This window comes from Mus musculus, chromosome 3 (genome assembly GCF_000001635.26).
Source record: "Mus musculus strain C57BL/6J chromosome 3, GRCm38.p6 C57BL/6J".
Lineage (NCBI taxonomy): Eukaryota > Metazoa > Chordata > Mammalia > Rodentia > Muridae > Mus > Mus musculus.
The window spans coordinates 84,571,677-84,585,581 of NC_000069.6; the positions used below are offsets into that span (position 1 = coordinate 84,571,677).

The following is a 13,905-nucleotide window of genomic DNA, read 5'->3' on the forward strand; positions in this document are numbered from 1 at the left end:
CTGTGTAGCCCTGGCTGTCCCCGAACTCACTCTGTAGACCAGGCTGGCCTCAATCTGAGAGATCTGCCTGCCTCTGCCTTCTGAGTGCTAGAATTAAGGCATGCCATTGCCTGGCTAAATTTAGCCATTTTTTAATACTGTCTTTCAAACAGAGTAACAAATTACTACTACAAATTACCAATAATTTTCAGGCCCTCATAGGCCAGTTATATCATAGGCCAAATATCTTACATTATATCTCAGGCTTATTCTCTATAACCAGGTAGAGGTATTCATTAGTTAATAAACTACTAATTACCAGTAATATATATAAATAAATGAGTGCCTGAGCTGTCTTTCACTTTCCATCTGTAGGCCTTTTCCTTCCAGTCCCATCTCAGGGGAAAAAATTTTCCCTTCTAGCTCAAGGCAACTTCTCCACTTCTGCTTAGAAATGCTTATTATTTAAAGCCCTTGTTCTAATTTTAGGTTCTTTAACAGTTGCAAAATGAATATATATATATTCATTTTGTGTGTGTGTGTGTGTGTATATATATATATATACACACACACACATATACACATATATTTCAAGTTTATAAGTCAATTACAATGACTTGAGATTCATTAGCTTTTACTAAATAAAAATCACTTGATTTCTACAAACTGAAGAAAGTAACATATTCAGAGGAAAGTCAAATAAAAATTTTAATGTGGGAGAATTTAATAAGGGGAATTCTGTGTCCTACAAAATTTAAATGCAGTCAGGGTCTTTTTAGAACTCAGGGAAAATAGAGCAACATGTAGTAGATTTGCCTGGTTCTCCCAAAATAAGAATCAAAAGACTCCGGACAACATTGAAAAAAAACAAAATCCCAGTAGTCATAGTCTCTATGAACCACTGAGTCTAAAGATTCCAAAGCTTAATATTAAACATCTATGAGATGAGAGCTACTGAACAGATATCAGAGTTTTTCAAACTAACATGCCATATACTACAGGAGCTCTGAAGGTAAGCTGAAGAAAAGCAGACATTGCAAGGAAGACATAAACAAGACATACATGGTAATATCATATTGAATATAAATGTAAATTCTTCTTTTAGTGAAGAAAGTATATTATGGAATCTAACGCAAAATTCATATGAATAATACACATAAGACTTGAATACATACAAAGAACTCAAGAAGTTAGACTCCAGAAAATCAAATAACCCTATTAAAAATTGGGGAACAGAGCTAAACAGAGAAGTCTCAACTGAGGAAACTCGAATGGCCAATAAGTACCTAAAGAAATGTTCAACATCCTTAGTCATCAGGGAAATGCAAATCAAAACAACACTGATATTCCACCTCACACCAGTCAGAATGGCTAAGATCAAAAATTCAGGTGACAGCAGATGCTGGCGAGGATGTGGAGAAAAAGGAACACTCCTCCATTGTTGGTGGGATTGCAAGCTTGTACAACCACTCTGGAAATCAGTTCCTCAGAAAATTGGACATAGTACTACCTGAGGACACAGCTATACCACTCCTGGGAATATACCCAGAAGATGCTCCAACATATAACAAGGACACAGGCTCCACTATGTTCATAGCAACCGTATTTATAATAGCCAGAAGGTGGAAACAATCCAGATGTCCCTCAACAGAGGAATGGATACAGAAAATGTGGTACATTTACAAATGGAATACTACTCAGCTATTAGAAAATAATGACTTCATGAAATTTGCAGGCAAATGGATGGAATTTGAAAATATCATTCTGAGTGAGGTAACTCAGTCACAAAAGAACACACATGGTATGCACGCACTGATAAGTAGATATTAGCCCAAAAGTTCGGAATACCCAAGATTCAATTCACAGACCATATGAAACCCATGAAGAAGGAAAACCAAAGTGTGGATGCTTCAGTGCTTCTTAGAAGGGAGAATAAAGTACTCACAGGAGGAAATAATGGAGACAAAGTGTGGAGCAGAGATGAAAGGAATGACCATCCAGAGACTGACCGACCTCGGGATCCATCCCTTATACAGTCACCAAACCCGGACACTATTGTGGATGCTGGGAAGTGCTTGCTGACAGGAACCTGATATGGCTGTCTCCTGAGAGGCTCTGCCAGAGCCTGACAAATACAGAGGCAGATGCTCACAGTCAATCATTGGACTGAGTGCAGGGTCCCTGTTGGAGAAGGGACTGAAGGAGCTGAGGTTTGCAGCCCCCTGGAGGGAGCAACAGTGTCAACCAGCCAGACACCTCCCCACCCCACCCCTACCCCCCAAGTACCCAGGGACTGGACCACCAACCAAAGAGTATAATACATGGAGTGATCCATGGCTCTGGCAGCATATGTGACAGAGGATAGCCTTGCTGGACATCAGTGGGAGGAGAGGCCCTTGGGCCTGAGGATGCTTGATGCCCCAGTATAGGGGAATGCCACGGCGGAAAGACAGGAGTGGGTGGATGGGGGAGCAACCTCATAGAGGCAGGGGAGAGGGGATGGGATGGGAGGTTCCGAAGGGGAGACCTGGAAAGGGGAAAACATTTGAAATGTAAATAAAAAAAAATACAATTAAAAAAAAAAAGGTGAAGGCAAGAATTCAAAGTCATCCTCACAGTGAGTTCAAGGCCAGCCTGGGCTATATGAGATCCCAGCACAAAAATCTTTTGTAAAATATTAAAATTATGAGTCTTCGAAGAGAGGTCTTAAGAGTTATTCTCTGTAGGAATACTTTAATAAAAACATTCTGAGGAACACTACAAATGGAGTCAAGGAGGTATGGGGTAATTCGGAACACTAAGGGAAGAAAGCAGCAAGTTTTGGACTTACTTTGATCTAACTTTGCTTGATTTCTTTGCAGTGTTTGACATTCCAGAGCCTGATAACCATTATAATGACTAGTGGCTCTATTTCCTTGAGATTTTTTTTTCCATTCAGTTAAGTGTGATGAACAAGAAGGCTTGTTTTAATGCCACAACTCAGGACTAATCTTCATGACAAACTAATTTACAACTTAAGAAATAGAGCAGTTCCGTTAATTAACTATATATTTAGAGTTATTTAGAGTTTAAAGTAATATCCAAAATATAAACGTTTCCCTGTCAAAACAACTTAATTGTCTTCTATGACAGTCTTCCTAAAACAAAGCAAAAAACCCTTCCCTTACGTCCCAATGAAAATTATACTAAACTGAAAATGGCTTTCCATACAACATATTCAAAGTATATTATATTCCTTTTCTTAAGCTGGATAGCCAAATAAAAAGAAATAATACTTCTGTCTTTGTATCAACAACTATCTGGTAACTGTTTATCTTGATAGAGTAATAAGTTGAGTTTGTATTACTTAATAATTGATGCATCCGTCTGGAATTCAGAAGCTTTGAACTACAGTTAGCTCTTATTATATGTCATAAAGAGAAAAACTGGTAAGTTAACCTAACAGATGGTCAACAACAGCCATCCCTACCACCATAGTCAACCTTTAAAATATGTAATAAAATCAACTATTTGGAAAAGCCTTTTTCTTTTCTCCATTGTGTTACAGAGAAACTAATGCAGTGGAAAGTGGTAAGATTCTCAAAACTGCATTACTCTCTGAAAAGGAAACTAGCTGTAAATAAATGTTAGATTGTTCAGTTTAGTGTGGCCTCTGTCTTTCACAGATGGCTAGCTGGGCTCCAGCACGTGAGCAGTGACACCGACCAAGAACCAATGACACTACAGTGATTGCTATTTACTGTGACTGATTTCACTCCAATATCCAACAACTTACTTGTTACTCGGTATTACAGGTATGAACTACTTTTCTGCCTTAGTAATTGATCATTGGAAAGTTACTAAGTTACCCAAAACCATATCAAATAACAGCCCCCCTCAAAATTCACAGGCAGAACTTCAGTAGAAAAAGAGCTCATGGTAAGCACAGTTTAATACAGACAGGTACAGATCATCATATAAAATGCTTAAATACATTCTTCTTCCTGTACAAATCAGCTCTTGCTCTATCTCCTGAGAGGCCCTAGAAGCAATGACAAACAATATTCTCAGCAGAGAGAACATACACAGCACAGATACTGATTTCTAATAGCATTTTCCAATAAAAAGAACGGTCACGCTAGGAGAATGGATAGTTCAAGAACCAGGGAAGGTAATACCCTGGGTGACCCAGGAGTATCTTGCAGAAGAGAAGTTAAAACCAAATGAACAACCTCAAAAAGTGCTTTAAAAAAAAAAGAAAAAAAAAAGCACTCTACATAATGGCAAAGGTATTTCAAGAAATCAATTAAAAAGGCTTATAAAACAACTTATAAAAAGCATTGCTGAATTATAACCCAAAGTACAAAACATGTATTCATTTGTCCAAACAAGACAGTCTGGAGAGCCTGCTTAGCTGTTAAGAGAGTACGTATTGCTCTCACACAGGACTGGAGACTGGCCCCCAGCACCCATGTCAGATAGCTTACAACCACCTGTAACTCCAGCTCTAGGGGGACTGAAGTCCATGGGCACCTGTGCAGCACTCACACACACACACCTTAAAATAATATAAATTTGATAGAAATGATGGAATGAACCAGTAAACAAGGAGAAATATTCCCCTTACAATTTATTTCCAAAATGTTTATATGAACACTCCTCCCCTTTAGAAAGTATAACATAGCTCTCCACTCTCTATCTTTGCATCATATGAAGAAATTTCTTCTATAAAAGGCAACATTCAAAGGGAAGGGCTCAAAAGAGTAGTAATTTCCCAGCAAACAAACCTGACAAAGCGAGACTGCCTGCCTGTCATAAAGGCTACCATCAGCAGTGGGGTTACAGTGCAGCCAGGAAGGGCACTTTTACTCTGAGCTTCTCCTCCCCAGGCTAATCACAACAAAACACTGATAAACCCCACAGATGTAGGTATAAGATACCTTTAAACAGTAATCTGCAAAACTACCAACTCATGAAAAGCAAGGAAATCGGGCCAGGCAGTGGTGGTGCATGCCTTTAATCTCAGCATTGGGAAGGCATACGCAGACAGATCTCTGAGTTCAAGGCCAGTCTGGTCTATAGATCAAGTTCTAGGACAGCCAGGACTACAGAGAGAAACCCTGTCTCAACCTTCATCCCCACCCTGCAAAAAGCAAGGAAATCTGTGAATTTCAATGCCAAGAATACCTGATGACTGGGTGGGATCCTGGAGCAGGAAAAGGACACCAGGGAAAAGCTGACACAATGTAAATAATGTGTCACACCAATGATAGATGTTAGTAGGGAAATGGAATGCCCAGGTACCTCTGTATCATCTTCTTAGTAATTCTCTAAGTCTAGCCAAAAGTTCCTTAAAATAATCTAAAAACATTACACTATTTTATAAATTATTAGTATTTTATTAATGAGAATTGAGAAACCAGCAATTTAGTTTACAATGTATTATTATTTTAATTATTATAACAATTCAAACTCAAAAATCTTTTTAAAAACAGCAAAAAAAAAATCTATGAGCTGAAATCTTTAATACCAGCAATTTAGAATAATGAATAAATATTTAGATGTTGGGTCTGGAGTCATGGCATGTACACCTACACACACACACATAAACACATTAAATATATATGAATTATTAATAAACCAGGAACTAGAAAGATGGCTTACTGTTTAAAACACTTGCTGCTCTTGCAAAAGACCTAGCACAGAATGCACCCACAATTCAGACAACCAGGCACACACACTTACAAGTATAAAGAAAAAAAAGTGATTTAAAAAAACTTTTAAGGACCAATGGAGGCCAGCTTGGTTAAGTGTAGTTTCATGGAACATAATTCAAGGTAAGGCCTAAGAATTACAACTGTTAAGGAGTTTTCTTTTTACTCTAAAAGCAAGCAAAGTCACAAAACGAAGGCTACATACAAGTTTCAGGCAAGGTGATGGTTGCTATGTATTGTAATGCTAAATACTGGCTGGCCATGGCTGCCTCAGGGAAGAAGATGGAGATCCTCACATACACAAATGAGGCTATGTAACCTGGCCTCCACCAAGTTATTTCTGACTGGTGAATAAAGATGACTACAGTCGATCGAAGAGAGGTAGGCAGGAGACTACAAGGGAAGAGAAGAGACGGTGGAGAGAGGAGATCTTTACCCAATGGGGTAAATGATCCTAAGAATTGGCCCAGAGGGCTGGCCAGTTAAAGTAAGAGCCCAAGCAGAACATGGCAAGTCATATCTTAGGGGTATTGATAAGGTAGTGTATATCAATAGCTTAGAGGGTAGATATACTGGCTGGTTTTGTGTCAACTTGTCACAGCTGGAGTTATCACAGAGAAAGGAGCTTCAGTTGAGGAAATGCCTCCACAAGATCCAACTGTAAGGCATTTTCTCAATTAGTGATCAAGGGGGAAGGGACCCTTGTGGGTGGGACCATCCCTGAGCTGGTAGTCTTTGGGTTCTATAAGAGAGCAGGCTGAGCAAGCCAGTAAAGAACATCCCTCCATGGCTTCTGCATCAGCTCCTGCTTCCTGATCTGCCCAAATGCCAGTCCTGACTTCCTTCAGTGATGAAGCTGAATAAACCCTTTCCTCCCCAACTTGCTTCTTGGTCATGATGTTTATGCAGGAATAGAAACCCTGACTAAGACAGTAGATATCTGCCCAGCTCTAGTGCTGTTTAAAGGCTACTTATAAATATAAAAGTTCCGTGTCTTTCACCTGGGAACAGAATTATCCAAGGCAGGTAGAAATCCCCCATTAAATATTTTCAACAACAGATGATAGTGTGCAAACTAAAGCAATGCATGGAAGTAGGGTCAAGAGCCATTATAAAGAAAAATTATCTGTTGACACATATGACATTATCAAGGAGGGAAGGTAAGAATTGTTCCACATTTTCAAAATTTTATGTCAGATAATGTCATCACTCACTGAAAACAGAAACAAGGAAAAGAAAAGCAATGTCTGGGAGGAGGGAGAGGAAGGAAGAGACATGAGTCTAGTTTTGGATATAATGACATCTTTAGGTCTCAAGGAAAGGCATCAACCAGATAGCAAGGAGTACAGATCTATAGCTCGAAGGAAACACAAAACCTACATGCCCTTAGCAAGCTGACAGCTTTATCCTAGAAAAAGAGTTACCAGCATAATAATCCCAAACATGCAAGAAAATCATTAGACTTTGGCCATCTGGAGTTAGTTAGAAAGCCAAGAGAGAACACAGCTATATCTTGTCAGCTAAAACAAAGCTGCTAAACACCATGGGGAAATAGAAATTTTTCACATCTCGGTTCAGTAATATACTAATTATGTAACAAATCACAGCATTTCAATGTGTTTACCAGGTTGGAAAATACTGTTAGAAATGTTCCAAATCTGTGTTGTCCTAAAAGGCAGGCACCAACACAAGTGACCACTGGGCACTGACATGTGGTTGGTACAACTGAGAGAATTTTATTTAATTTCAAATAACTCAAACAGCCACAAGATTAGAGGCTTCCTGATGTTAATTAATTTGATCCTCAATATATTTTGAATTAACTGGGAGGGGACCTGGGACCTAGGGGTAAGGGTGGAATACTGAGAATAAAAGAAATCTTCATTCCATCTGCTTATTATATAGTTGAAAATTGTATTTCGAGGCCATTTACTATAAGGCTGGAGAGATAGCTCAGCAGGTAGACTTCTGTTTCACAGCCTTTTTATACAACCCCAAGGTGGCACTGCTATCAGCCTGACTTCCAGACAATCACCATCTTCCCAACCTCACCATGCTCTGCAGCCCCTAGAGTAACTCCGTTTCCAACATCCACCAGTAGTGTTAGCTTCCACCCAAGGCTATGTGAACTTAAATACTTTGCTAAATTTAGTTCTCCCTCTATCCCAAGTGATCATGCTGAAATTCATGGTTCCAAACTCACTTGGCCAAGGCTGGTTAGTCTCCAATCTTATAGGTGATAATACATACAATCCAACAAACTTGTACCTATCTCCAGAGAAGCCCTATCAGCTTCCATTCTATAGGCCTTTTGTCCCATGTTACAATATGACTTTCAAGGAGGTGTTCCTCCACTAAACAGTAATAGAGGAAAAGATGCTTTTGTCAATGTCTAAGATATTACCAAATAAGCTATCTCCAACTCATTCAACAAATGTTACAATGGAAGTTTCCTAGAAGCACTCTGCAGGCACACACCTAAGGTCAAATCCTGGTTCCACCAGGATTATTTTAAACAAATTATCTTAGCTCTGTTGGTCATTTAGTTTCAGTCTCTTCGTCTACAACAGTAGCTCTCAACCTTCCTAAAGCTGTTAACACAGTTCCTCATGTTGTAGTGACCTCCAACCATAAAATTATTTTCATTGCTACTTCATAACTGTAATTTTGCTACTGGTATGAGTCATCATGTAACTATCTGTGCCCCGAAGGCCTTAGTTCACCCCTGTGAAAGGCTCCTGGGTCCCCCCAAAGAGGCCATGACACACAGGTTGAGGCCCATTGATCTGAACGATGGGGAGGAGGGAGCATCCTTAGACGGTTGCTAGGAGGATGAGTTAACAGTGAAAAGCACTTGGCACCACGTACATAGCAAGCAAATAAATGTACCTGTCACTGTGGGGCTACACAGAATCTAGCTTCTAAATCTGCTTTTATCTTATAAGCAACTACCTTAGCACTGACTGCTCTGCCAAGTGAGGATGCTACACTGAGGGGAAAATCATGATTTTTGTGAAGAGAAGAAATTAGTTACTTTAGGTAACTTATTATGAGCTGTGCAGGTAACACTGTATGAAATGAGCTTCAAAATGTTACAATTTCAACCTCCAAACACTTTAAAACCAAATCAGTAAGTAAATATGTGCTCCAAGACTTACATAAAGCTTAGAAAGATCCTCACTTACAAGAAAGAAACAATAAATAGCATGCATAATACAGAATAAAGAGAAGGTGTGTCAAAAATGCTGACGCCATATGGACTACAGAAAACATTTCTGCCCTTCCTTAGGGAAGCCCAAGGCAGACAGCTCCCGATAAAAGCAAGATAATGAAAGCAAAGGACAGCCGTCATTCCAATGCTTTACTCTGAGTTGTACCCAGTGGGCTGGGGATATTTAGTATGCATTAAATAGTAATAAACACACCAGCTTAGAAATTCTCTGTATTGGCAAAGCAATGGGCACAGCCAGCTTTCCCTAAAAAGAAACCTCAAAACCACCAACCAGGAACTAACTTGGTTCCTTCTATAGGTCCAGAAAGGAATGTAGAAATGCGGCAGTTTTGAAGTAGTGAGATTTCAGGACCAGGCTGAAATCCCTGCACTCTGCTCTGCATAACACCCGAGTAAACCATGTGTAACTTGGGGAAACAGCAGCTCCGTGAATAAACTGTTTCCTTTAGCTTCAACAAGACACTAGACCAGTACTTCTTAATCATGCTGCACATTCCACGTCTTTTAAGAATTTGATAAGAAGAATGCATTTCCCCAGAACACACACATACAAACTTTGCACATCATTTCAGGGTAGAGATAGAAAAACCCCTGATTCCTGGACTGAGACCCCAACCCAGGATTAAAGCAAGCATAATCCAAGAAAAGTAACATCTTGTCAAGCAGGAAACAAAATAGCTCAGGCAAAGCCTTTTATTCAGAAAATCATAGTGGAAATATGCTGTTTTCCTATATACTGTTAAACTTTGGAGTTAGAAGGAAGCGTTGGTCACGGTGAACAAGAAAAACAAAAACGAAAATTAAAAGCAAATAAAAATAGAACAAATACAAGAAAAGTGTACATTGCTGCAACGCTTGCTCTGAAAGAGCAGCAATGAAATACAAGCCATTCCTGCAGCCTCCAGAGAACTGACCAACCGCCATCAATCTGGTGCACCTTTCTTTAGCAATCAAGTTAATCAAATGGCAAGTGTGAACACACCTTCGCAGTTGTGAAAGCAACACGTTGATGAAAAGCCCTGCGATTTTTTCATTCGTCCTCCGCCCCCCTGATCAGATAAGAACCAAGAAAGGATAGTTCAGGAAAAAATAAAGGAGGGACGCACAGAAATCCTGAAAGGGTGACTTAAAGGATCTGCAGGAAGTGTAAAATATAAACTTTTTGAGATCAGAGGGTTCAAGAGGAAAACAAGAACAAAGCCAAGGAAGCAATAACAGGGGAGAAAGTCTAGAATCTAAGCACTTAACACACACACACACACACACACAGAGAGAGAGAGAGAGAGAGAGAGAGAGAGAGAGAGAGAGAGAGAGAGACGCTTCCTTTCCTAGACACGTAAAGAGTAGTTAACTTGGCAATAAGGAACGCACCAGAAGGCAGGGCCACAATTTCCTCCTCCAAACTCCAGCATTCCTTGGACGCCCTCAGGCTTGGGACATTTCAGGCAGGGCGCCTCCCTCGGCACCGGTGTCAGGCAATCTCTCCAAGAGATTGCTACCTCCCTTCCTCTCACAGCAGGAGAGAGGAAGCAGGACACTCAGGGAAGAGCAGGGGGAAAGGCGGCCCACTCGGACAGAGTCCAGAAAGCCCCAGACCCTGCCAACTCTTCCCACTGCCGAGCGGAGCCGCCCCAGGGGCCAGTGCTGCCCCCCTTCACTCCAGAACACACTCAGACTCAGAGGGACAGGAGGGACCAAGGGGCGGACTTGGCTGCTCCCAGGGATGGAAGTGCCCAGGAGCAAGTTTGATGAGAGTAGCCGCAGGCGACACATCCATCTGTCGGGAAGCACGCCACCCCAACCCCTTCCTTTCCGCCGCGGCTCCGCCCTCACCTGTCTGTCAGCGGGGAAGCCGGCAGCGCTCCGTCGCGGGCTCTCCCGGTCGCAGCCCTCGGGAATCACGTCGGCCAGAGGGAGAAGGGACCGGAAGCGCAACCGGGAGCTTTTCCTTCGTCTCCTCCCCCACGCCTCGGGGGCGGGGAGCAGCTACAGCTGTCACAGGCTCCGGGCAACCAACCGCCGAGGACACTTGCACCCGCGACCTCTCAACCCGGTCTCCGGCGCTTGCACCCTACCCGCGAAGCCGGAAGCGAGCAGACCGGAAGTGCGGGGTCTTAGGCCCCGGACAGCCTCTCTCTAGAAGCCAAGCCCGGGCCCCGCCACGTCTCTATGGTGCGCGCGCGTCTCCCAGGGGGCTGGGTCCTCCCGACTCCGCCCCGGGCCGCGGCCCTGTGAACTACATCCGGGAATCCGCACGGACCGTTGCCGGGGTAACCGGGTTGCAGCGTAGAGGAACAGTCCATAGTTTGCGAAGTGCAGCCCTCCAGCCAGACATCCTCTACCCTTTTCCCACACGCGTACTCCGTGTCTGGAGGGTGGAGGTGGCCGTAGCTCACCACCGCGGAGCCGAAAGTTTGTCAACCACCGGAGAGAAGAACGGGATGCGGAAGGGATGGAGCGAAGATGAGTGTACCGGCGCTGGCAGCACGGAAGCCCGGCCCTCGCTTTCTTAGGTTTCTCGCTAGCTCTCCGCGATCACCGCACTCTTACCAGTCTGTGCACCAAGACCGGCAACCGTGAACGTGCGGTGGTAGCTCTGTTTCTGTGCTTGCTCTCTGACAGTGGGCTCATAGTACTTTTCTTCGCTGCTCCTCTTTTGCCGGCAACCGAACTCTGCCTTCTTGCTCATCCCCTCTTAAGTAGATCGCTGACGCCCCGTCCACAGAAACAGTTCAACTGTCCCTTCTCCCAGAGCTCTTCTTGGTCGTTTCCTACCAGACTTTGGGGGTACCTGCGAGAATCTTCCCTATTCCCAGCGGTGTTAGATAATGAGTTTAAATATCCTTGTACTGTGTCTTCCTCAGTCTGGTTAATAGTAACACTACATACATTTACATAATGCACTACACATATTTCAAACCTAAATAACGGTATTGTCTTAGATTGCTAGCACATCAACTCAAACAAAACATCAACAAAAACAGTGCTGACATGCCCAAACATAAATCTTGTATAAAGGGCTTTTCTGTTCTGAAATTGAGCTATAAAGGGAGTGGTGGGTGGGTACCAATTCTCTCAAACTGTAATTATTCTGCAATGTATTGTGAATTTTCCTACTCAAAACCATCCTCTTGAGTTGAAACCCATTAGTCTTCTCCATTATTAGAAAGGGGCCCCTGTCTAGTGTAACTCTTGCTCTCGTTCTGTAAGAACTGAATAAGACTTGTAGCTAAGTGCAAGTGTCATCATGTACAGGGCTTCTGAAGGGTGACTTGGAAAACATGTCTTGCAATGCCCGGTTGTGTATGAATGGTGTGGACAGCTAGTACATAACAAAACTGGGTGTCTCCTTGAGGATGCCTGGTGGTGTTTCTTTAAATTTGGGGATACTTGGCTTCTTTTATTATCTATTTGTTCTTAAGTTGTATACTTTCTCTAGGAATTGCTGATAGTTTTTATGATGGTTCTGATGGACTTGGAACTAATGCTAATTTTCTTTGATAAAGATGCTATTAGTTGTCTATTTTAAGTAACTGATCGATCAGTCCAGTGAGGTTCTGGTATTCTGCATGATTATCCTTATCCATAATATTGTGGTGAGCAAGACTATGATGGGATTAATTTATTTCTCCCAAGATTTCTTTTGCCCCAAGAGAAATGCAAATGTAGGCCCACCTTTAGAAACACTGAAATCTGCTTCTGTTGGTGATGAAGAATTGCAAAATACTTCTGTACATCATTTGGACTGAAGGAAGCAGAGGCTTGTGTTCTTTGGATTTGGGGAAATTTTTCACTCGTGTGTGTGTGTGTGTGTGTGTGTGTGTGTGTGTGTTACTTGAGATCAATTTTTTATACCAAACGTTTAAACCTATTTCTACTTAAATGAAAATTTATTTTCCTTTCCTTCTTTTTTCTTCCTTCTTTTTTCTTCCTGTCTTCTTTCTCTCCTTTTTTTCTAATACAATTTTGTCCCTTTTTGCCCCCAAAGAATTCTGTCTGTCCATTCTGCTTAGAAAGAATAAAAGATTCCTATTCCTCCCGGTTGATATATATGATCAGAGAGGTAAGAGAAAAGAATTTGCTGTCACATATAATCATGACATGGAGATAATGTATTCACCTTTTGCAAAGTTATATACTCTTTATTCCCTGGAGTTGTAGAGGACATTAGTAGACTGCCTGCCTTTCATTTTATCATCAGGAAGGGAAGGAGATAAGCCACAGGTTCTCGGCTGGTGCTACATCCATATCTTGTCTATGGGAATTCTGATAATGTGTCAAAATTTCCAGCACTCTTCATCAGTAGGTTTCTCTTCATGGACAGATATTGAGGTTACTAATCACAGTGTAATCTTCAGTAAACAAAGATATTAAGTTCCCAGATGAGCCAGTTGGTGGCACATGCCTTTAATCCCAGGCAACCAGACCTTCGTTCGAGACCAGCTATAGAATTCCAGGATAGCTGGAGCTACACTTAGAAACCCTGTCTCCAAAAACAACAACTGCAAAACAAAAACAAACAAACAAAACAAAACAAAAAAGAGCAGCCAGTGCTTTTCAAGCCAGTCCTGTCCCTCATCTGGGCAAAGTGAGAAAGCTGGCCCTGGTGGTGTGGGCTCAGGAGAGCTGGCAGACTGACAACCCAGCCACTCAGCTACAGATCCAGGGCTTTGAGTTGGCCCACCTCAACATCTACTCCATCTATGAATTATTGGACTTTGTGAAAGGGCTGGCCCTGCAGATTCAAAGCTGCAGGATCTCCATGACACAGGGCAACAACAGGATATCTAAGAGGAGTCCTGGGAGAGGGCGAGATCCAGTATTGATAGAGTAGCTGAAGCCAGAGGCCTCTAACCAGATTAATGACTCATTGTAATGAATATTTGCCAGGAAAGTTGTTTGGGCAGAAGGGTAAACACCGTGGCATACCTCAGCTTCCATTTTAGAGTTTTGTTTTGTTTTGTTTTGTTTTGTTTGTGGGGGAGGCTGCAAGTGTGGAGG

At 42.0% G+C, this 13,905-nt stretch overlaps 1 protein-coding gene and 1 long non-coding RNA gene across 5 annotated transcripts in view; one reads left to right on the forward strand and one right to left on the reverse strand.

The window, feature by feature from the left end:
• The window catches only part of Arfip1 (ADP-ribosylation factor interacting protein 1), an 86,659-nt gene extending 75,584 nt beyond the window's left edge, over window positions 1–11,075 (reverse strand). For 2 of the 4 annotated variants that reach the window (NM_001293801.1, NM_001081093.2), the window contains exon 1: window positions 10,738–10,949. The gene's annotated coding sequence lies outside the window, so the exon portion shown is untranslated. Of the gene's footprint in view, window positions 1–10,275; window positions 10,477–10,737 lie in introns of those variants that run through there. The other 2 variants (XM_006502484.3, XM_006502482.4) reach the window with 2 other exon arrangements.
• On the forward strand, window positions 10,739–12,940 carry Gm35410 (predicted gene, 35410). Its single transcript, NR_164319.1, has one exon. It is a non-coding gene; the product is annotated as a predicted gene, 35410 (long non-coding RNA).
• The last annotated feature ends 965 nt before the right edge of the window (window positions 12,941–13,905 follow it).